Raw genomic sequence first — 22401 nt, 5'->3', positions numbered from 1 at the left:
AAGTCAAAATAAAAATACCAGCGATAATTTGAACACAACAAGAATACTATAATAACGATAATAATAACCAAATTAACTCTAATGACGATAAACTTTAATTACGTGTCACAAAAGTACTAATGAGTTATTTAGCATTGTTAATTATCATAATGTCATAGGGATAATTGTACTGCGGTGAGTCATTTACGTGTTTGGGGTTGGTAGACATAAGATTAATTAAGCACCTTGTGATGTACAGTTTTCACCATAAGATGAAGGCGTTAGTGGCAATGAGCTGTGTGTGTGTTTAGTTTACCTGTAATCTACCTGAAATTTACCTGTAATCTACCTGAAATTTACCTGTATCTACCTATAATTGGCCTATATCTACCTTTAATCTACCTGCATTTTACATGTATCTACCTGTAAATTATCGAGTCTACCTTGTATGTACGTGTAGCTACCTGTAATATACCCATATTTACCTATAATTTACCTGTGTTACCTGTAATATACCCATATCTACCTGTAATTTACCTGTGTCTACCTGTAATTTACCTGTGTCTACCTGTAATTTACCTGTGTCTACCTGTAATTTACCTGTGTCTACCTGTAATATACCCATATCTACCTGTAATTTACCTGTGTCTACCTGTAATTTACCTGTCTACCTGTAATCTACCTGTGTCTACTCTTTATATAATTCTGTACTGTACTCATAAATCAGAATAAACTCCTAAACAAGACTAAATCAGATGTAATACAATAATGAAGAGATAAAGAATTATTGTAATGGCGACGATACTTTAGGATGCATTAATTTATTCTATGATGTTTACGATAAGATAAATATGTGTGGTGAAATATGTAAGTATATATATATATGTGGTACAGATATATGCAGTCTGTATATGTGTTCTGGTAAAGGGGGTAATTGTCTATTAGAGATAACTTCTATGTATTTTCTTTGGGGTCATTATGTATATCATTATAATACATGTAAATGAATGGTTCCATAGAAAAACTAATCTAATCTAACCTAACCTAATCTAACCTAACCTAATCTAACCTAACCTAATCTAACCTAACCTAATCTAACCTGACCTAATCTAACCTGACCTAATCTAACCTAACCTAACCTAATCTAACCTAACCTAATCTAACCTAACCTAACCTAATCTAACCTAACCTAATCTAACCTCACCTAATCTAACCTAACCTAACTTTATCAAACCTAACCTAACCTGAAAGTTGCCCTCCCCTTCCCTAGCTTATTTTACTTGTTGCCAAGTAGTGGGAATGTACTGACTCACTCTAACACACTCTTGGCAAGTAGTGGCTCTCTGTTACACACTGTTGGCAAGTACTTTCTCTCTGTTGCACACTGTTAAGTAATACTGGCTCTCTGTTACGCACTGTTGGCAAGTACTGGGCATGTACTGGCTCCAGGGTGTTTCTGTACCTACACCAGTGTTGGTCAAGTCTGGTCTTGAATGAACTCACTCGGTGCCTACTCGCTGGCAGATTCTTTCATATATAAAATTAAGACCTAACTCATTCCAAATCCCTCATCACATAAATAAAAAAATACAAATTAATTTAAATACTCGAGTTAGTAGAGCGTATATAATTAATAGAATCGATAGAGATATTAGAAGTATTTTAGACACTATATTATTGTAAGCGAGTGAGAGAAAACGGAGCTTTAGGAGCTTTTAAACCGAACTGGCACGTAACTTAGCTGTAATAACCCGGTAAAATGATCCTAAATTCATATATAAATAATAATAATAATCATAAACAACGTATCTCTATTAAATACATACATACGTACATACATGAAATATAACTAATACATTTCGTAACTTCACTATACAGTACTACGCACAGCAAACCCCGAGGATCGAATCTTCGAACTTGTATTTAATGAAGGAATAATTATACCACTCAGCCAGGAACTTAACGTAGAGCAAAACATGAGTCAAGTTAGTGATGAATTTATGTACTATCACTGAAACTTTGTACCTGTATCTTTACCTGTACTGTGCCTGTAATTGTACCTGTTGTATCTTAATTAATACAGGAAACAAGAGCGATGTCAATAGTGTGTGTGTGGGGTTGGCTGGCTGACTGACCGAGATCTGTTTAAATGTTTCACTCTCCCACCGCGTCGAAACCCACTCCCAGCAGATGAATTGACCATCTGACCTGACCCCAGCAACCACTATGACCTGGTAACGGTTATATATAGAGGTCAGGTCATGCTAGGTCACGTTAGGTTAGTTTGTGACCTATAACTGGGACCAGGAAGTAGTGATGGATGTAGGACTGAAGTATTTTGGGGGGAGCTTAGATTGAGGTGGGGAGAGGGTAAGGTGGGGAGGAGTAAGTGGAGAGGGTGAGAGGGAGGAGTAAGGTGGAAGGGATGAGGAGGAGGGGAATGGAGGAGGGGGGTAAGGTGGGGAGGGTAAGGTGGAGGGGGTGAGGAGGGGGAGGTAAGGTGGAGAGGGATGAGGAGGGAGGGTAAGGTGGAGAGGGTGAGGAGGGAGGGATGGAGGGTGAGGAGGAGGGAGTAAGGTGGAGAGAGTGAGGGAGGAATGAGATGAGGAGGGAGGGTAAGGTGGAGAGGGGGTGAGGAGGAGGAGGAGGTGGAGAGGGGGTGAGAGGAGGAGGAGGTAAGGTGGAAGAGTGAGGAGGAGGTAAGTGGAGAGAGGTGAGGAGGGGGAGTAAGGTGGAGAGGGGGTGAGGAAGAGGAGGGGAGGTAGGTGGAGGGGGTGAGGGGTAGGGTAAGGTGGAGAGGGGGTGAGGAGAGGAGGAGTAAGGTGGAGAGGGGGGTGAGGGAGGGGGTGAGGAGAGGGTAAGGTGGAGAGGGGGGTGAGGAGGAGAATGGGTGGAGGAATGAGGAGGGAGGGTAAGGTGGAGAGGGGGTGAGGAGGGGAAGGGGTGAGGAGAGGGTATGGGGGGTGAGAGAGAGGAGGGGAAGGGGTGAAAAAGGAGAAGGTTAATGAGTTTGGGGTTTTGACAAACTAACCTAACAGAACTTCTCTCTGTCTCTCTCTCCTCTCTCTTCCTCTTCCTCCTTCTCTCTCTCTCCTCCTCTCTCTCTCTCTCCCCCTCTCCTCTCTCTCCTCTCTCCTCCTCCTCTCTCCTCCTTCTCTATCTCTCTCCTCCTCTCCTCTCTTCTCTCCTCTTCTCTCTCCTCTCTCTCTCTCCCCTCTCTCTCTCTCTCCTCCTCCGCCTCTCTCCCTCCCCTCCTCCTCTCTCTCCTCTCTCTCTCTCTCTCTCTCTCTCTCTCTCTCTCTCCTCCTCCTCTCTTCCTCTCTCTCTCTCTCTCTCCTCTCTCCCTCCCTCCTCTCCTCCCCCCCTCTCTCTCCTCCCCTCCTCTCTCTCTCTCTCCTCTGCCTCTCTCTCTCCCTCTCTCTCTCTCTCTCTCTCTCTCTCTCTCTCCTCTCTCTCCCCCTCCTCTCCTCTCTTCCTCTCCCTCCTTCTCTCTCTCTCTCCTCCCTCTCTCCTCTCTCTCTCTCTCCATCCTCTCTCTCTCTCTCTCTCTCCTCCTCTGCCTCTCTTCCTCTCCCTCCTTCTCTCTCTCTCTCTCCCTTCTCTCTCTCTCTCTCTCTCATCCTTCTCTCTCTCTCTCTCTCTCCTCCTCTGCCTCCTCTTCCTCTCCCTCCTTCCTCTCTCTCTCTCTCTCCTCTCTCTTAAATAAATGGACTAACAATGATACACAAACAGTTTAATAACAGATTTAATCGGATTAGGTAAATTCGTTTTGCCTAACAAGATTGAGATTGGAGACCGTTTAAATGTTAGAGAGAGTTAAGAGTGTGGTGGATATAGTACTGCGTCGGCTCTGTACTCGACATCCTTTGCTTTCCCAACTGCAGTATGAGGCGCCCATTCACAGCTGGGTGAACTGAGAGTGCCGGGATAGAACCCGTCCCTTGGGAGAGGAGGTGAACGCTGTATCCACTCAGCCAGTGTATATCTTCAGAGAGAGAGAAGAAATTCAATTAAAGTGTGTGCGTGTGTGTGTGTGTCTGAAAGCTTTTTAGAGCCAGGTGGGGGGGTGAGGTGAAAGTGGAAGGAGGTGAGGAGAGTGAAGGGAGGAAGTAGGGAGGTGAGGGTGGTGGGGAAGAGAGAGGAGGTAGGGAGGAGAGAGAGAGAGGAGGTGAGGGGTGAGGGAAAGGTCAGATGGTGAAAATACTTGGTTGAAGGCGTGAGGCAGACACAGAGAGAGAGAGAGAGAGACTAAACCAATAAGAGTAATAGCCCTGCTTTCTCACCTACTCCCTCACTCCTACTCTCCCTACCTCACCTGCCTCTCCCTACTCCCTCAGGTAAGCCGACTCTCACCTGTTATTTATACCAAGACTGTTCTATCCTTTGGCTTATCAATCCTTCCTTCTTCCTTCCTTCCTTCCTTCCTTCCTTCCTTCCTTCCTTTTTCAATTCTTCCTTCTCTTCTTCTCATCTTTGCTCTTTCTCTACTTCTCCCTCCCATTATCCTTTCCTTCCCAGTTAAGTTAGATTAAGTTAGGTCATGTTAGCACTAGGTTAGATTAGGTTAGCATTAGTTAGCATGAAGTTTAGGTTAGGTTAACTAATAACACAACAAAACACACCAGTGAGCAACTTGGTGCGGAAGGAAAGACCGACCAACCAATCACCGGAGATTACACCCGCATACGCGTGGATTCAGCAAATCACAGGCAAGACAAGGTAAATAAAGCAACTTTTCTGTTTACCGTTTCGACACACCAGCGTTTCCAACCTAACCTAACATAACAACAGCCCCTGAGACACATAATACAACAGCCCCTGAGACACATAATACAACAGCCCCTGAGACACATAATACAACAGCCCCTGAGACACATAATACAACAGCCCCTGAGACACAATACAACAGCCCTGAGACACATAATACAACAGCCCCTGAGACACATAATACAACAGTCCCTGAGACACAAAAATACAACAGCCCTGAGACACATAATACAACAGCCCTGAGACACATAATACAACAGCCCTGAAACACATAATACAACAGCCCCTGAGACACAATACAACAGCCCCTGAGACACATAATACAACAGCCCTGAGACACATAATACAACAGCCCTGAGACACAATACAACAGCCCCTGAGACATAATACAACAGCCCTGAGACACATAATACAACAGCCCTGAGACACATAATACAACAGTCCCTGGACACAAAATACAACAGCCCCTGAGACACATAATACAACACAGCCCTGAGACACACAATCAACAGCCCCTGAGACACATAATACAACAGAACCCAAGACACATAATACTACACCCTGAGACACATAATACAACAGACCCCAGGACACATAATACAACACCGAGACACACAATACAACAGCCCTGAGACACATAATACAACAGCCCTGAGACACATAATACAACAGCCCCTGAGACACATAATACAACAGCCCCGAGACACACAATACAACAGCCCCTGAGACATAATACAACAGCCCCTGAGACACATAATACAACAGCCCCTGAGACATAATACAACAGCCCCTGAGACACATAATACAACAGTCCCTGAGACACATAACAGCCCCTGAGACACATAATACAACAGCCCTGAGACACATAATACAACAGCCCTGAGAAAATACAACAGTCCCTGAGACATAAATACAACAGCCCCGAGACACATAATAACTACACCCTGAGACACATAATAAAAAGCCCTGAGAAAATACAACAGCCCTGAGACACATAATACAACAGCCCTGAGACACATAATACAACAGTCCCTGAGACACATAATACAACAGCCCCTGAGACACATAATACAACAGCCCTGAGACACATAATACAACAGCCCCTGAGACACAACAGTCCCTGAGACATAATACAACAGCCCCTGAGACAATAATACAACAACCCTGAGACACAATACAACAGCCCTGAGACACATTATACAACAGCCCTGAGACATAATACAACAGCACCTGAGCACATAATACAACAGCCCCAGGAGAAATAATACAACAGCCCCTGAGGACACATAATACAACAGCCCCTGAGACACATAATACAACAGCCCCTGAGAGAAATAATACAACAGCCCCTGAGACACATAATACAACAAAGACACATAATACAACAGCCCCTGAGAGAAATAATACAACAGCCCTGAGAACACATAATACCAGCCCCTGAGACACATAATACAACAGCCCCTGAGACACATAATACAACAGCCCTTGAATCACATAATACAACAGTCCCTGAGACACATAATACAACAGCCCCTGAGACACATAATACAACAGCCCCTGAGACACATAATACAACAGTCCCTGAGACACATAACAACATCCCTGAGACACATAATACAACAGCCCCTGAGACACATAATACAACAGTCCCTGAGACATAATACAACAGCCCCTGAGATACATAATACAACAGCCCCTGAGACACATAATACAACAGCCCCTGAGACATAATACAACAGTCCCTGAGACACATAATACAACAGCCCCTGAGACACATAATACAACAGCCCCTGAGACACATAATACAACAGTCCCCTGAGACATAATACAACAGCCCTGAGACACATAATACAACAGCCCCTGAGACACATAATACAACAGCCCCTGAGACACATAATACAACAGCCCTGAGACACATAATACACAGCACCTGAGACATAATACAACAGCCCCTGAGACATAATACAACATCATCTACATAATACAAAGCCCTGAGACACATAATACAACAGCTCCTGAGACACATAATACAACAGCCCTGAGACACATACAACAGCCCTGAGACATAATACAATATGATACCTGGTATGCATTACTTGATCAAAATACCATCATTAATTTTCAATACCATAATATTTTAAAATCAAACCATTACTGAACCATCATAAATCAAACTATCGTAAATCAAACCATCGTAAATCAACCATCGTAAATCAAACCATCTAAATCGAACCATCGTAAATCAAACCATCGTAAATCAAACCATCAAAACGATCACCCAAATCAAACCATCGTAAATCAAACCATCGTAAATCAAACCATCAAATCAAACCATCTAAATCGAACCATCAAATCAAACCATCGTAAATCAAACTATCGTAAATCAAACCATCGTAAATCGAACCATCGTAAATCAAACCATCGTAAATCAAACTATCGCAACAAACCATCGTAAATCGAACCATCGTAAATCAAACCATCGTAAATCAAACTATCGTAAATCAAACCATAGTAAATCGATCCATCGTAAATCAAACCATCGTAAATCGAACCATCGTAAATCAAACCATCGTAAATCAAACCATTGTAAATCGATCCATCGTAAATCAAACCATCGTAAATCGAACCATCGTAAATCAAACCATCGTAAATCAAACCATTGTAAATCAAACCATCGTAAATTAAACTATCGTAAATCAAACCATCGTAAATCGAACCATCGTAAATCGATCCATCGTAAATCAAACCATCGTAAATCGAACCATCGTAAATCAAACCATCGTAAATCAAACCATTGTAAATCGATCCATCGTAAATCAAACCATAGTAAATCGAACCATCGTAAATCAAACCATCGTAAATCGATCCATCGTAAATCGATCCATCGTAAATCTTGTGCTTGTGAGACCTCACTTGGATTACGCAGTTCAATTCTGGTCACCGTACTACAGAATGGGTATAGTATCCCGAGAAGGAATTCAGAGGAGAATGACAGGACTAATCCCGGGCATTAGGAACCTTGAGTACAGAGACAGGTTAAAGCATCTTAATTTGCACTCCTGAGAGACGTAGAGTGAGGGGATATGATAGAGGTGTATAAATGGAAGTCAGGGCTGAACAAAGGTGACATTACAAAGGTACTCAAACTATCCAACCAAGAGCGAACTCGTAACAATGGTTTTAAATTAGACAAATTTAGATTTAGGCGCGAAATAGGTAAACATTGGTTTAGAAATAGAGTAGTGGACGACTGGAACAAGTTACCAAATATCATTAACTCGAATACGCTGGATAGCTTCAAACATAGGTTGGATGGATATACGAGCAATAGGGGTTGGTGTATATGGGAGTACCCAGTATGTTCTTATGTTAGTTAGTCAATTAATAAACCTATTATAGTATACTACTTATAGGAAGACCTGTAGTTTAGACCTACCCATTGACAAACCTGTGATGGCCTACTTACAGGTTGTGAGAGTGTGGATTGTTTCATATATTTTGGTACAATTTTTAGTATACATTTTTTTCCCATTGAATTTTGTTCATTATAATTGAAGGTAAATTTGGGATCACCTGTAGATTAGCTCCCCCTCCCCACCCGAGCTTATTTCACCTGATGATTAAACACCTTAACGCTACCAGGGGGGGCAGGATAGGTTACAGTAGGTTAGATTAAGTTAGGTTATGGTAGGTTAGGATTGATTAGGTTAGGTTACATTAGATTAGCATAAACTTATTTAATCATCAGGTAAAATAAGTTGGGGTGTCTATTCCTCACGTGTTATCTTGTAAAATTTATTGCTTAAAAATTCAATAGAAAACACTACCACAAAAATATATAACATTTCCGTACATTTATTAACCAAGTTGTACAAAAAAAATGCCATGTTGCTGAAAATGTGGACGAATCGCCACCAGACAGACAGACAGACAGACAGACAGACCGAGAGTCAACAGACAGACAGACAGACAGACCGAGAGTCAACAGACAGACAGACAGACAGACCGAGAGTCAACAGACAGACAGACAGACAGACAGACACACTTTATGACTCAGCTGTTGTTGTCTGACTCTCTTGTTTATTGACGCTGTTCCTATGACCGTCCACACCCCTTCCTCCTATTCCCCTCTCATTCCCCATCCCACCCCCTCTCATCCCCCTCCTCCTCCCATCCCCCTTCCTCACATACAACTTTATATAGCGACCACCATCCCTCCCTCCCTCACCAATGAAACAATGCCTTCGATTCTATCACCAACACGGAAAGATCACACTCACCATCAAGTCATTTACGCAGACACTAAAGGGAGGAAGCACCTTGTCCATGGGAGGAGGAGAGAGAGAGAGAGGGAGAGGAAGGAGAGCAATTCATCACAGTTGTCAAAAAAGGTTACAAATTGGCGTAACAGTGAGGGGTGACAGAAGACAAGCAGAGGCAACCGGACGAGTGAATAAAATTTGTTAATGAAGATCTGGCAACACTGTCGGCCATTCCTCCTCACCAACCACCCTACCACAACTGGACCCCACTCCCCCTACCATCTCCCTCTTCCCTCTCCCTCTCTCACTGATAGTCCCCTCCTACCTCCCCCCAGGACACACCAACACCACCTCCCTCCCGATAGCCTCCCCCAGTGCAAAATTAGCGACACTGAAGCCGGAATCAAGCAATAAGATTTCCTGTCACAAAGCTAAAATTCCCACAAGTTACGCAGTTAAATGTTGAAAGCTAAGTTTTATAATTTCAGAGGTTAGTCTATATTAATAAATGGCCTGTAGGTTAGGTTAGGTTATAATGGTTGAGGACTATAGATCTCAGTTAAGTTACACACACACACACACACACACACACACACACACACACACACACACACACACACACACACACACACAGCAAAAGATGCGAGTTCTCTTAACAAAATCTCACAAATGGGAAAAAAATTAATAGTGTTTAATAACCAACTAATTATTCGAAAACCCTTTAATAATTTCTTTACCATTAGAGACCCTTTAATAATTTCTTTACCATTAGAGACCCTTTAATAATTTCTTTACCATTAGAGACCCTTTAATAATTTCATATTCCTTGATGGATTACGTTTAACCATTAAAAAAACCATTGATTATGTTCATTAGATTTATAATGGTTTCTTTTACCATTAGAATCACCTTAGATTACACCAGAACCCCTTAAACCACCTTCATAACAACATACCATTAAAAACCCATTATTTAGCTGGCCCTTTGATGAGCTCCCGTGACTAGTACCATTAGAACATCCATTAGGTTATTTTAGAGGCCTTTGGACGACGTTCCTTACCTATTAACAACCATTAGACATCCTATAAATTATCTACACGCTATATCCCTTGAAGAAAATGACACGATTAATAGTTCCTTATCTTCTAATGGTTAATAGGTGAAGGACACAGGTGAAGGAGACAGGTGAGGGGGAGAGGTGAGGGAGGATAGGTGAGGGGAGACAGGTGAGGAGGAGAGGTGACGGAAGATAGGTGAGGGGAGACAGGTGAGGAGGAGAGGTGAGGGAGAATAGGTGAGGGGAGACAGGTGAGGAGGAGGTGGGGAGGATAGGTGGGGGGAGACGGGTGAGGAGGAGGTGAGGGAGGATAGGTGAGAGGAGACAGGTGAGGAGGAGAGGTGAGGGAGGATGGGTGGGGGAGACAGGTGAGGGGAGACAGGTGAGGAGGAGAGGTGATGACGGAAGATAGGTGGGGAGACAGGTGAGGAGGAGAGGTGGGGAGGATAGGTGAGAATGGAGTGAGGAGGAGAGGTGAGGGAGGATAGGTGGGGAGATAGGTGGGAGGAGGTGAGGAGGATAGGTGGGGGGACAAGTGAGAGAGGAACAGGTGGAGGACAGGTGAGAGAGACAGGTGAGAGGACAAGTGAGAGAGAGGACAGGTTAGGGGACAGGTGAAAGGATAGGTGAGGGGCGGACAGGTGAGAGAGACACTTGGGAGGGACAGGTGAGAGGGACAGGTGAGAGAGACAGGTAAGGGGAGGCAGGTGAGAGGGACAGGTGGAGAGGGACACCTGAGAGGGACAAGTGAGAGGACAGGTTAAGGGGGACAGGTGGAGGGACAGGTGAAAGGGACAGGTAAGAGAGACAGGTGAGAGGAGACAGGTGAGAGGGTGACAGGTGAGAGAGGGACAGGTGAGGAGGGACAGGTGAGAGGAGACAGGTGAGGAAGACAGGTGAGATGGAGACAGGTGAGAGGGACAGTTGAGAGGAGACAGGAGAGAGGAGACAGGTGGGGAGATAAGTGAGAGGGACCAGTGAGAGGGACAGGTGGAAGGGACAGGTGAGAAGGGACAGGTGAGAGGGACAGGTGAGAGGAGACATGTGAGAGGAGACAGGTGGGAAGGGACAGTTGAGAGGAGACAGGAGAGGAGACAGGTGGAGGACAGTTGAGAGGGAGACAGGAGAGAACAGGTGAGGAGATAAGTAGAAGGGACCGGTGAGAGGGACAGTGAGAGAGGGACAGGTGAAGGGACAGGTGAGAGGGACAGGTGAGAGGGAGACATGTGAGAGGAGACAGGTGAGAGGGACAGTTGAGAGGGAGACAGGAGAGAGACAGGAGGGACAAGGTGAGAGAGGGTGACAGGTGAGAGAGGGACAGGTGAGAGGGACAGGTGAGAAAGGATAGGTGGGAAGGAGGACAGGCAGAGGGACAGGTGAGAGGGACAGGTGAGAGGGACAGGTGAGAGGGACAGGTGAGAGGAACAGGTGAGAGGGGACATGAGGGCAGGTGGGGAGGACAGGTGAGAGGGACAGGTAAGTGAGATAGTTGAGAGGGACAGGTAAGAGGACAGGTGAAGGAGGACAGGTGAGAAAGGAGACAAATGGATGGAAACAGGTGAGAGAGGGACAGGTGAGAGGAGACAGGTGAGAAGGAGACAGGTGAGAGGGACAGGTGAGAGGGAGACAGGTGAGAGGAGACAGGTGAGAAGGAGACAGGTGAGAGGGACAGGTGAGAGGAGACAGGTGAGAGAGGGAGACAGGTAGAGAGGGTGACAGGTGAGAGGACAGGTGAGAGGACAGGTGAGAAAGGACAGGTGGGGAGACAGGTGAGAGTGACAGGTGAAACAGGTGAGAGGAGACAGGTGAGAGGAGACAGGTGAAGGACAGGTGAGAGGAGACAGGTGAGAGGGTGACAGGTGAAAGGGACAGGTGAAGGGGGACAGGTGAGAGGGAGACAGGTGAGAGGAAGACAGGTGAGATGGAGACAGGTGAGAGGGACAGTTGAGGGGGAGACAGGAGAGAGGAGACAGGTGAGGGGAGATAAGTGAGAGGGACCGGTGAGAGGGACAGGTGAGAGGGGACAGGTGAGGGGGGACAGGTGAGGTAAACAGGTGAGAGGGGGCAGGTGAGAGAGACAGGTAAGAGGGAGACAGGTGGGGAGATAAGTAGAGGAGGACAGGTGAGAGGGACAGGTGGGGACAAGGTGAGAGGGGACAGAGGGTGAAAGGTGAGAGGACAGGTGAGAGGAGACAGGTGAGAGAGGGAGACAGGTGAGAGAGGACAGGTGAGAGGGGAAACAGGTGAGAGGGACAGGTGAGAGGGAGACAGGTGAGAGGGACAGGTGAGAGGGGACAGGTGAGAGGGACAGGTGAGAGGGGGACAGGTAGAAGTAAACAGGTGAGAGGGGACAGGTGAGAGGGGAAACAGTGAGAGGGACAGGTGAGAGGGAGACAGGCAAGAGAGGGACAGGTGAGAGGGAGACAGGTGAGAGGGAGACAGGTGGGGAGGGACAGGTGAGAGGGAGACAGGTGAGAGGAGACAGGTGAGAGGGAGACAGGTGAGAGGGTGACAGGTGAGAGGGACAAGGTGAAGGGACAGGTAACGAAGAGAGAGACAGAGTAAGAAGGGAACAGGTGAGAGAACTGGTGACTAGTGAGAGAGACAGGTGAAAAGGGGAGACAGGTAGAGAGGAAACAGGTAGAGAAAAAGACAGGTGAGAAGGGCTGAGGGAGAGGAGACAGGTGAGAGGAGACATGTGAGAGGGACCAGTGAGAGGAGACAGGTGAGAGGGAGACAGGTGAGGGGACAGGTGGGGAGGGGACAGGTGAGAGGGAGACACGTGAGGAGTACAGGTGAGGGACAGGTGAGAGGGACCGGTGAGAGGGGAGACATGAGAGGAGACAGGTGGGGACTGGTGGGGAGGGGACAGGTGAGTGGGAGACACGTGAGGGGACAGGTGAGAGGGGAACACGTGAGAGGGACAGGTGGAGTGAGACAGGTGAGAGGGACAGGTGAGAGGGGACAGGTGGAGTGAAACAGGTGAAGGGGGACAGGTGAGAGACAGGTGGAGGGGACAGGTGAGAGGGACAGGTGAGAAGGTGACAGGTGAGGTGACAGGTGAGAGGAGACAGGTGAGAGAGGGAGACAGGTGAGGAGACAGGTGAGAGGAGACAGGTGAGAGGAGACAGGTGAGAGGGGACAGGTGAGAGGGACAGGTGAGAGGAGACAGGTGGGGGACAGGTGAGAGGGAGACAGGTGAGAGGAACAGGGTGAGGGACAGGTGAGGAGACAGGTGAGAGGGGACAGGTGGGGAGGACAGGTGAGAGGGACAGGTGAGAGGGACATTAATCTGTTGTTGTTGTAGTTCATCTTTATAGAGTCATCCAAAGAATACCTACATTTTAATTTAGTATCATTTAACATCTGGGAATTCTTTATGGATCACTCCGGTATGAATAAGAGAAAGTGTATAGTGTTTGTTTGTTTTGTTGTTCTTTTGGCCGTTTCTGTTGTTGGTAATAGACCATGTGGTAGTTAATGGGAGGTAGGTGCTAGGTATGAGTAGTTAACAGGGGGTACGACAGGTGTGGTTTAGCGGGGGTGTGGCGGGGGAGGGTGACTGAGGGGAAGTGAACTGTACAGGTAGTTAACTGAGACTCACCGAGGGTAGGGGTGGTAGTTAAAGGATACGGGGATAATAGAGGGTAGTTAATGGGTAGTTAGCGGGTACAGGGTGACTCACCGAGGCTGTTGCGGCGTCTGGGGTTGGTGGAGACGGTCACATGGGGCTCGGTTACCGCGCGCCGACCCAGGTGTCTGCGGCGCAGCACTGCTCCGATGGCCCTGGCTGCTGCTCTGGCCGCTCCTCCTGCTCCTGCTTCTCCACCTCCTGCTGTGGTCGCTCTTCTTCCTGCGCTGCCGTCCTCCCCGGCGCCGGCCCCCGCCCTCGCCCACTCCGCGTGGCAATGGATGCCACGAGACGCGCCGCCTGCTGCCCCCAGGAGGTCCGGGGCGCCCCCCCAGCGGCGTCAGCCAGCGACTACGGGAGGAGGGAGCCCGGGGCGCCCTCCTACAGCAGAAGCAGCAGCAGCAGTAGCAGCAGCAGCAGCAGCCCCCGGCACGCCGCCCCCCATGCAGCGGCAGCGGGCGGCAGGACCTCCGTGGGCCGCCCCTCACGCTGGCTCTCCGCCACCCTGAGCATCACACCCTGGCTCCTGCTGGGGGGGTCCTGGAAGGGGGGGGGGCGCGTCACAGGTGGCCGCCACGCTCAGCAGGTGGTTGTGTGGGGGCGGGGCGGCCGGCAGATCAATGGGTGCGGGAGGGGAGGACGGGAGGGGGCGGCCCACACTAGAGTCCTGTTGTTGCTGTTGCTGGCACTTGTGCCGCTCCCGTTCTTGTTCTTGCTGTTAATATTGCGGTAAATACTGTTTGTGTTGCTGGCCCCAGCACCTGGGTACCGCTTGATTACTGAATATAGAGGTAAGGTTATCCAGGGCGACGCGGTGCCATGGTCAGTACTTCACCACCACCACCATCCTCCTCTCACTGCCTACACTCTCACTCCCTCCCCCTTCTCTCATCTTCCCCATAGCGACACTCTCACTGACCCTCAACTTCAGGTGGACTCAACGTACTCTGGTCCAGACACTAAGGTAGGTGTGAGGGCTCTGGCGTAGGTGTGTCGTCCTGACGAAGGCGGGAGCGGGTTCATCTGACCTGTCAACACTGACGCCCACAGTCCACAGTCGCTCCTGTAATACAAGTTTATTTATTACTTATCTGCACACCATAACCCCAGCCAGACACTTGTCCTACTTAAGTAATTTATAGAGAATTGTACTTTATTAACACTTTATACAGGCTTAACTTTACTTGGAACACTTTACATAGGTTGTACATGCTTTATAAGTATTGACTACACTGATACTTAAAACTTATATAAGTATTCGACCACTACACCGACGAATACCCGACTACTACACTACGGCACCGACTCCACATCCCGACCAATATCCGACAACACACACCGATCGCAGTTACCCGACGACCCCCAGAATTCAAGATGAGGCTTTCACACACACACGCACACACACACACACACACACACACACACACACACACACACACACACACACACACACACGACAGACAGACAGACACACAGATAGATAGATGGATAGATAGATAGACATTTACTCAGTATTCATTTATTCATTTATATTCAACTGATCATTCACTTATGCCATTTATTCATATTTCCATCTCTTTTCTTTTATTCAATAACTGTTATACATATTAATTTATTATCGTCACTTCCCTTCTTCAGGCATATATATATCACTCTGGTTGTTGTCTGTCTGTCTCTTATCTATTTCTAGACCTCTCTCTCTCTCTCTCTCTCTCTCTCTCTCTCTTCTCTCTCTCTCTCTCTCTCTCTCACTTCCTCATTCTACGATCTTCACTGAATCCTGACACTCCCTGACACTCACCCATTCTCCCTTTATCTCCCTTACACTTCCTGACACTCCCTCATTCTCCCTTTATCTCCCTTACACTTCCTATCACTCCCTCATTCTTCCTGACACTCTCTGGCACTCCCTGACTCTCCCTGACACTCCCTGATACTCCCTGACACCCCCTGACACTCCCTGACTCTCCCTACTCTCCTGATACTCCCTACACTCCTGATACTCCCTGACACTCCCAGCTCTCCCTGGCTCTCCCCAGCACTCCCAGCCTCCCTGGCTCTCCCTGACACTTTCTGACTCTCCCTAACACTCCCTGATACTCCCTGACTCACCCTGACACTCCCTGACCTCCCTGACTCTCCCCACTCCCCAGCTCTCCCTACACTCCCTACACTCCCTGTACTCCCTGACACTCCCTGGCCTCTGACTCTCCCTTACACTCCCTCACTCTCCTTCCTCCCTCCTCTCCCTGACCTCCCTTACACTCCCTGACACTCCTGACTCTCCCTGACACTCCTGACACTCCCTTACACTCCCCTCCTCTCCTGGCCTCCCCTACACTCCCTCCTCTCTTGACACTCCTTACACTCCTGACTCTCCTGACCTCCTTACACTCCCTCACTCTCCCTTGCTCCTGACACTCCCTCACTCTCCTTGACACTCCTTACACTCTGACTCTCCTGACCTCCTTACACTCCCCTCCCTCTCTCTGACCTCTGTCTCTCCTCCCGACACTCCTGGCCTCCTCCTAGTGATGGCTGTACTCGTTCTGACCTCCCGCTGAGTGACGTCAATCCCTGTTGTGACGTGAGAGTGTGTGTGTAGATGAATGGAATGGATGGATAGATAGATAGATAGATAGATAGATAGATAGATGGATCGATAGATAGATAGATGGATCGATAGATAGATAGATAGATAGATAGATACATAGATAGATAGATAGATAGATAGATAGATAGATAGATAGATAGATAGATAGATAGATAGATAGATAGATAGATAGATAGAGATAGATAGATAGATAGATAGATAGATAGATAGATAGATAGATGTATGGATGGATAGATAGATAGATGGATCGATAGATAGAGACTACAGTCACAGCATAATATTGACGACATCTTGTAACTGGATCTCCCTGACACAACCTCACTCTCCCTGACACAACCTCACTCTCCCTGACACAACCTCACTCTCCTGGCACAACCTCCTCTCCCTGACCCTACCTCACTCTCCCTGGCACAACCTCCTCTCCTGACACAACCTCACTCTCCCTGGCACAACCTCACTCTCCTGACACAACCTCCTCTCTGACACAACCTCCTCTCCTGCCTGACCTTACTCTCCTGACACAACCTCACTCTCCTGGCACAACCTCACTCTCCTGACACAACCTCACTCTCCCTGACACAACCTCACTCTCCTGACACAACCTCACTCTCGCTTACCTCCCCTCACTCTCCTGCCACAACCTCCCTCTCCTGACCAACCCTACTCCCTGGCACAACCTCCTCTCCCTGGCACAACCTCACTCTCCCTGACCTCCCTCACTCTCCCTGACACAACCTCACTCTCCCCTGACCTCCTCTCCCTGGACACAACCTTACTCTCCCTGACACAACCTCACCTCCCTGGCACAACCTCCTCTCCCTGACCTCCCTCCTCTCCTGACAACCTCACTCTCCCTGGCACAACCTCCTCTCCTGGCACAACCTCCTCTCCCTGGCAACCTCACTCTCCTGGCAACCTCACTCTCCCTGGCACAACCTCCTCTCCCTGACACAACCTCACTCTCCCTGGCCAACCTCCTCTCCCCTGGCACAACCTCACTCTCCCTGACCTACCCTTTCTCCCTGACACAACCTCACTCTCCCTGGCTAGCTCTCTCCTTACCTCCCTCCACTCTGACCTCCCCTCACTCTCCTGACACAACCTCCTCTCCCTGACCTCCTCTCCCTGGCACAACCTCACTCTCCCTGCCACAACCTCACTCTCCCTGGCACAACCTCACTCTCCCTGCACAACCTCCTCTCCTGACACAACCTCACTCTCCTGGCACAACCTCCTGTCCCTGGCACAACCTCACTCTCCCTGACACAACACTCTCCTGGCCTAGCCTCACTCTCCCTGGCACAACCTTACTCTCCCTTACACTCCCTCACTCTCCCTGAACCTCCCTCCTTCCCCACACTCCCTCACTCTCCCTTACACTCCCTCACTCTCCCTTACACTCCTCCTCTCCCTTACACTCCCTCATATTCCCTGACTCCCTTAAATCAACCCCAAAACAACTTTTCTAAAATAACAACATAATTTTCGTATAAACATAAAAAAAAAAAAATCACGTTCTGTTCATGTTTAGGAAATTTGCAAGTCATTACCTATTGCGTGTCTATTAACACCTATCTCGCTCGTCTCCCCGCTGATAGGAGGCAAGTTGTCTATCTCTCTGTCCAAATTGTCTGTCTGTCTGTCTGTCTGTCTGTCCATGGCTGTTTAAAAGAGCTCTCAGCGGTGTCTTTCATATGGGTGCGTAATAGAACCTTGGTATAATTTGACGTACATGACTTCTTGACGTAAATGATTTCTTGACGTACATGACTTTTTGACGTACATGACTTTTTGACGTACATGACTTTTTGACGTACATGATTTTTTGACGTACATGACTTTTTGACGTGCAATTTCTGAACATACATGACTTCTTGATGCATGACTTTTGAGCATATACATGACTTCTTGGCGTACACCGACTTCTTGACGCATGACTTCTTGACGTACATGACTTCTTGACATACATGATTTTTTGAACTACACATCTTCTTGAAATACATGACTTGTAGAAATACATTATTTCTTGACATACCTGACTGCTTCGACGTACATGACTTCAACTGGCACGTGCAGCTTCTTGATGTACATTATTTCTTGACGTACATTACTTCTTGACGTACACGACTTCTTGACGTACATGCCTTCTAGGCATACATGACTTCTAGACGTACATTACTTCTTGACGTACATGACTTCTTGACGTACATGACTTCTTGACATACATGACTTCTTGATGTAGCTTCTACACATACATGACTTCTTCAAGTACCTTGATTATTCCACATGACTTCTTGGCCAGACCACAACTCCGTTAGCACAAAACCATATTCTCTACCCTGAGTCGGTGCTGGAAGTTAGTACAGTGTCCTTTCTGGCGAGGGCACTCTAACTATCACGCGAAACACTTTGCACGACACACGGTCGCAAGCCGTGGGCCCCGTCGGGACACTATACTGCACCGGCTGGCTATAGAATTTCTGTTTATACAACTGAGTTGGCGTACACGCCTCGCCAGCGTACATCTTTGACGTACACAACTAGTTGACGTACATAAATCCTTGACATACACATCTTCTTGATGTACACAACTCCTTAACATACACAACTCCTTAACATACACAACTCCTTGACGTACATAACTCCTTGCCACATCTCCTTGACGTACACATCTTCTTGACATACACATCTTCTTAGTACAACTCCTTAACATACACAACTCCTTGACGTACACATCTCCTTGACGTACACATCATCTTGACGTACACAACTTCTTGACGTACACAACTCCTTGACGCGACATAAATCCTTGAAGTACACATCTCCTTGACGTACACATCATCTTGACGTACACAACTTCTTGACACAACTTCTTTACACCAACCTAACATACACAACTCCCACGCACCTTTGAGTACACTCTTTGAGTACACAACTCCTACTGCAACACCTTGATGTACACCTTGACGTACACAACCTGGAGTACAACTCCTTGACGTACACTCCTTGACGTACACTCTTTGGAGTACACAACTCCTTGACGTACACTCCTTGATGTACACTCCTTGATGTACACAACTCCTTGGAGTACACGACTCCTTGACGTACACTCCTTGGAGTACAACCTCGATTTACACCTCCTTGAGTACACAACCTCTGACGTACACTCCTTGAGCAAACTCCATTCGTACATCTGGAGTACACAACTCCTTGACGTAACTCCTTGGAGTACAAACTCCCTTTACACCCTGATGTACACAACTCCTTGACGTTCACAACTCCTTGACGTACACTCTTGATGTACACAACTCCTTGTCGTTCACAACTCCTTGACGTACACTCCTTGGAGTAACAACCTTGACGTACACTCCTTTGAGTACACAACTCCTGACGTACACTCCTTGATGTACACAACTCCTTGACGTACACTCCTTGACGTTCACAACTCCTTGACGTTCACAACTCTGACGTACACTCCTTGATGTACACAACTCCTTGTCGTTCACAACTCCTTGACGTTCACAACTCCTTGACGTACACTCCTTGATGTACACAACCTTGACGTACACTCCTTGACGTTCACAACTCCTTGACGTTCACAACTCCTTGACGTACACTCCTTGATGTACACAACCCTTGACGTTCACAACTCCCTGACGTTCACAACTCCTGACGTACACCTCTTGATGTACACAACCTGTCGTTCACAACTCCTGACGTTCACAACTCCTGACGTTCACAACCCTGACGTACACCCTTGATGTACACAACTCCTTGACGTTCACAACCTCTGACGTTCACAACTCCTTGACGTACACTCCTTGATGTACACAACCTCTTGACGTTCACAACTCCTTGACGTTCACAACTCCTTGACGTACACTCCTTGATGTACACAACTCCTTGTCGTTCACAACTCCTTGTTGATAAAACTACTTGACGTACATGACGTCGTACACGGTTCTATAACACTCTTCAAAAGCATTAAACGCGGAAATGATTACAATAATAACATAATAATAACTCACGTAATAACACAACTAATAACAATCACAATAACAACTTAATAACACGTAATAACAATCACAACTTCTATACAAAACAAAATCAAGGGCATATCTCTCTTATTTTCTCGCTACATTCAGTTTTTCTACGGCTTGATTGGCACTACTGGTTTGGTGTTCGAATATGTTGGCACACTGCTTCTATTGTGGTACTTTTGTTGTTGTTATTGTTTTTGTTAATAATGTTATTGTTATTAGTACTGTTGTTATTGTTGTTGTTATTTCTGTTGTACCTGCTATTGTTGTTATATTGTTCTTGTTCTCCATCTTCATGTTTGTTTGTTACAGTGGTACAGCAGCCCAGTGGTACAGTGGGACAGTAATACTTAAGTACAATTGTTCAGTGATACGATGGTACACATAGTGATACAGCCAGTGGTACAGTGGTACAAATACTGGTACAATAACACAAACAATAACAAAATAACATTAACAATGGTACACGCTATGGTACAGCTTATGGTACAATAAGAGAGCTCAACACCTACCCCTCAACCCCCTATCCGGTTAGCCCTCACCCCCTATCCGGCTCCCCTCACCCCCTATCCGGCTCCCCTCACCCCCTATCCGCTCCCACCCCCATCCGCCCCACCCCCCATCTGGCCTCACCCCCTACCCGGCCCCTCACCTGCCTATACAGCCCCTCACTCCCTATCCAGCTATCCCCACCCCACATACCCTCACCCCTATCCGCTTCCCTATCACCTAACCGGTTGCCCCTACTCCCTCCCTCTCCCCACCTCCCCCACCCGGCCCCCACCCCCTATCCAGCTCCCACCCCCATCCGGCCTTACCCCCTCATCCGGCTCCCCTCCCCTATCCGCCTCTCCCCTCGCCTCATCATCGACCACTTGTTGATTTTCCAGGTATAGTGCATGTCTCCACCTCCCTCCCTCCCTCCCCCTCCCTACACGCCTTCCCTTCCTCCTTCCTTTCCTCCATACTTCCCTCCCTCTCTCCATTACATCCCTCCCCTCCCTCCCTCCTCCCACTTACCTCCCTCCCCTCTACCTCTCCCTCCCTCTCCCTCTCTACACCTACCTCCTCCTCCCACTTCCTCCCTCCTCCCTCCCTCTACCTCCCCTCCTCTCTCCCCACTTCCCTCCCTCCTTCTACACTTCCCCTCTACCTTCCACACTTCTCCCTCCTTCTACACTTCCTCCCTCCTCTACACCTCCCCTCTCCTCTCTCCCACCTCCCTCCCTCCCTCCACACTTCCATTCCCCCTCTACACTTCCTCCCTCTCTCCACATTCCCTCCCTCCCTCTCTACACTTTCCCTCCCTCTACACTCCTCCTCCCTCCCTCCCACTTCCTCCCTCCCTCCTCCCTACACTCCCCCCTCTCTCCCACTTCCCTCCCTCCCTCCCTTCCTCCTCCCTACCTCCCCTACACTTCCCCTCCCTCTCTCCACACTTCCCTCCCTCTCTCCACACTTCCATTCCTCCCTCTACACTTCCCTCCCTCTCTCCACACCTCCCTCCCTCTCTCCACACTTCCATTCCTCCCTACACCTTCCTCCCTCTCTCCACACTTCTCCCTCCCTACACTTCCTCCCTCTTCCACATTTCCTTCCTCCCTCCCTCCTCTACACTTCCCTCCCTCCCTCCCTCCCTCTACACTCCCCTCCCTCCTCCACACACTCCCTCCCTCTCCCTCCACATCTCCTCCCTCCCCACACTTCCCTCCCTCCCTCCACACTTCCCTCCCTCCCTCTACACTCCCTCCCTTCCTCTACACTTCCTTCCCTCTCCACACTTCCTCCCTCCTCCACACTTCCCTCCCTCTCTCCCTCCCTCCCTCCACACTTCCCTCCCTCCCTACACTTCCCTCCCTCCCTCCACACTTCCTCCCTCCTCTACACTTCCCTCCCTCCTCCACACTTCCCTCCTCCCTCCACACTTCCTCCCTCCCCTCTACACTTCCTCCACACTTCTCCCTCCCCTCCCCTCCCTCCACACTTCCCCCTCCCTCCTCTACACTTCCTCCACACTTCCTCCCTCCCCTCTACACCCTCCCTCCCCTTCC

At 48.0% G+C, this 22401-nt stretch overlaps 1 protein-coding gene across 1 annotated transcript in view; it reads right to left on the bottom strand.

Moving 5' to 3' along the window:
• The window catches only part of LOC121867829, a 55671-nt gene extending 41800 nt beyond the window's left edge, over window positions 1–13871 (bottom strand). Inside the window, 1 exon segment of the mRNA XM_042367952.1 lies at window positions 13751–13871. The gene's annotated coding sequence lies outside the window, so the exon portion shown is untranslated.
• Window positions 13872–22401: the final 8530 nt, after the last annotated feature.

Source organism: Homarus americanus, unplaced genomic scaffold, assembly GCF_018991925.1.
Source record: "Homarus americanus isolate GMGI-L3 unplaced genomic scaffold, GMGI_Hamer_2.0 scaffold32583, whole genome shotgun sequence".
Taxonomy (NCBI): Eukaryota; Metazoa; Arthropoda; class Malacostraca; order Decapoda; family Nephropidae; genus Homarus; species Homarus americanus.
This window is presented reverse-complemented; position numbering and strand designations above follow the sequence as displayed.